The sequence below is a fragment of the Adiantum capillus-veneris genome, chromosome 25 (assembly GCF_014529385.1).
Source record: "Adiantum capillus-veneris isolate H3 chromosome 25, ASM1452938v2, whole genome shotgun sequence".
NCBI classification, from domain to species: Eukaryota; Viridiplantae; Streptophyta; class Polypodiopsida; order Polypodiales; family Pteridaceae; genus Adiantum; species Adiantum capillus-veneris.
Genome location: NC_140955.1, coordinates 83,775,254 through 83,778,774, shown reverse-complemented (window position 1 = coordinate 83,778,774; position 3,521 = coordinate 83,775,254).

The window sequence follows — 3,521 nt, the reverse complement described above, 5'->3', positions numbered from 1 at the left end:
CTGTCGATGTAATCAGACACCTCATCAACATACATACCAAATAGAGTAGGAGACAATGGGCAGCCCTGTTTCACTCCAATAGTAGAGTGAATTAAATCAGATACCCCTTCCGGAGTGCGTACATGTCCCATCACTGATCTGTACAAAGCCATAATCCCCCAAATCACCTCTATGGGCACCCCCATCTCCTGTAATCTGCGCATCAATCGAGCTCTTGGTACCATGTCAAATGCTTTACAAAAATCCACAAAGCTACAATAGATCCGTCTCCCATGTGCTCTGCCCTCCTCAATGATGGCCCTGAGTGTCAGAATATTATCAAGAGTGGAGAAACCCCTCCTAAAGCCAGCTTGACCCTTCGCTCGTACACCCTCGCCCTCTGCCCAATTACTCAAGTGTTGCTCCAGGATAGATGCATACAACCGTGCCAATGTGTGTCCAACCATAATAGTGCGGTAGTTCCCAGGCTCTGTAGGGTCACCAGCCTTGAAGATAGGCACAATATTAGACAGCCTCCAAGTCTCAGGTAATCCCTCACACATGGCACGATTGAACAACATTGCGAGAACCTCCATCAGCATATCCCTGGCATGTATAAAGTGCTCCGCTACTAGACCGTCATGATCATATGCCTTCCCGGTCTTCATCCTGTCGATGGCCCTTTGTACCATCTCAGGTGTAAAGAAAGTGCTTGTAGCTGGGCAAGGCTTGGTAGGGTCTGGAAGGGGTTCCTGTCCAGGAACCGTATATAATGATGTCGCATATTGGCCCCACACCTCAGGTGAAGTAATCACTGGGGGAGAGAGAGGAAAGGCTCTTCATGCAGATACAAAGCTGCATCACCTCAGGAGAGAGAGAGAGAGGAAAGGCTCTTCATGCAGATACAAAGCTGCATATAAAAGTGACCAAGGGTGGTCTGACATAGATTTGACATGCCCTCGATGGATAGACCCCTAGTACAAACAATTGCTATTGTTGTTGCACACGAGACCATTCGCTCGCCTTCAAGATTGGCAACACCCCCGAGAGAACAAGATGGACCTCCATCTGGAAGCTAGACTAATCGAGAACAGAGAAAGATAAATACTCCAAGGCAGTCATGTGATGCTGCCCTCAATGTGTCATGAAGTGCTCTCCATGGACAGCACCACCGTTGGGTGAGTGCCCACCATCTGAGATCGCTACGATACTACTGTCTTGAGAGGAAAAACGCCAAGGGGAAAAGCCTCTGGGCTGTCTAGAACTGCCACTGAAAAACGTAGATAAAGGCTACAAAAACGCCAGAGTGGGGCTTGCAAAAATGCAGATATACCGTAGATGGCTACTATTGTGGCCTAGGGCCGCCCACAAGGGGGCGCCCTACTGGGCTGTACCATGCACCTGAGAAGTACCCCTTGCTCCCTATATAGTGCCATAGGCTGGCTTCGGACCCACACATCAGCCCCTATGGCCTAAAAAATAGGAGAAAGAGTAAGAAATGTAGAGAAGGGCCTAGGAGGCATCTAGAAGCACCTAGCAGGCAGGAGAAGAATCCACCAGGCTTGTAGGAGGCTTCATGGCCATGGGCATAGCAAAAACCCTAAAAACCTAGTTGTAACAAGAATCTCCTCAACTCAACTCACTCATGAGTCGTGACACCAGCATTGGCAGAAACTATTCTTGCTGATGGCTCCAAGAGATGGCATCAAAATTGAGGGTAAAGCCATATACTCCAGATATCCGAATTATTTCCCAACTCCCAAAAACTCCACCCTCCAAGAAAGAGTCGGAAATCTAGATCTCCGATCACATAAATCTCCAAACTGCTATGGGAAGTCCAACAAAACTGTGGATACCCAAGACTAATGACCTATGAGCTCTCCGATGATGAAGAACCAAAGAGCTGCAACTACCACAATATACCACAAATGAACTTTCAATTATATCTGAAGGACGCCATCAGAACTGAGAGTGACAAATTTTGTTGATTGTAATTGGCTCCTAGTCCAAGAAGGACTAGCATCCACCTAAACGAAACTCCATGCCAGTCTAGGGATAAAGAAAGTGTCACGTGCACATCTAACCCTATGTGCATGTGGACAAGCTATCTCAGATCTAGGGTTCAGGTCAGCCTAGGAAGTGTTCTGTCACCTTTGTGAGCCTGTGAGCAGGCCGTGCATGTCCAGGCACTTAGATTAGTTGCATATCCTCTGATTGCACACAACATAATCATCAGCATGGCATTCAGTCCCCATCATGAGCATTTTACAAAGCATAGAACCCTTTTTCCCAAAATACACATTTTTTACTTATTTATTAATAAGCGACTTTTGTTGGAAAAATAAGTAGGGCAAATTGCTAACGAAATATAAAAGAAACCCAGTGGTCACTCAGCAGAAGCAAAAGAGACAAAAGAAGCTAAGGCTTGCAGTGTTCTTGCCTCAGCAAGACGGCAGAAGACCTTGCGTTTTCAGTTGCAGATCAGCCCAGCGTTTTTCTCCATAGCAGCAGAACCTTTCTAGCATTTCCATCAACAGCAGATGAGCCTGGCGTTTTTCAATAGCAGATCCAGCCTAGTAATTTGCAGTGTTCGGCGCAAGTTCAGCCAAGACAGTTAGCGTTTTCAATTTCCAGCCCTTAGCCATTGCAGATCTAGCCATAGCCTCGCAGATCTCACCTACCCACAGGAGATCCTCGCCGTACCGTCAAATCAGCCAGCATTTACGGTTTGCCCACTTTTTTCAGATTTCAGCATCTGCGTTTTCAGCGCATCATCGTGGAGTCGCCGTTATCGCCATCCTCGCTGACACAGTGCCAATGTTGAGCAGACAGTCAGTGTTTGCGGATTTCAGCTTTTCAACCCTAGCGTTTTCAGTTTTCAGTCTGTCCTCGTCGTTCGTCGGCAAGTTCATTGCATCTAGACCACTATACGAGATTTGTGCAATCTATAGCATAGACCTCTCTCGCCATACAGAGGGGGGCCCTTGGAGAAGGGTTTGAGAAGCGCCTGGTGTCGTATTCTTCTCTCTCTCTTTCTCACAGTCTCAGCACTTTCATTCACAATAGTATTCACTTTGTTTGTGATCATTGCACTCTCTCTCTAAAGGAACGGAAGGCTCTCCCTTCCGTAAGTAAAAGGAACCCTTGAGCGCAGCTCAGAGCACTCATCTTGAGCAATATCAACATTCACTTCCGTTGCACCTTACATTGGTATCAGAGTTTTGGCAGTGTTCTGTATCACTCAAGGAAAGAACCACAAGAAATTTTTTGCTTGTTGCGGTCGCACATAACCCAAGTCCACTTGAGTGTGTCGATTCCTAATCGTGTTTTTGAAGAGTGACAGGTAACCCAGGAAAGAAGGGCTTGTCCAGCCTCCCCTTGTTCCTCTTTTCACTCATTGAGAACGGACTGTGCACTTAGCGGCCGGCTAATCGACTTGAGGTGGGGAAAAAGCAACTTTGGTGTGAGCGCAAGGCCGCCAAGGGGTGCGCTCGCAGGGAAGAGTCGAGCTCGGGTAAGAGAAAAGCCTTCTCAAACATCGA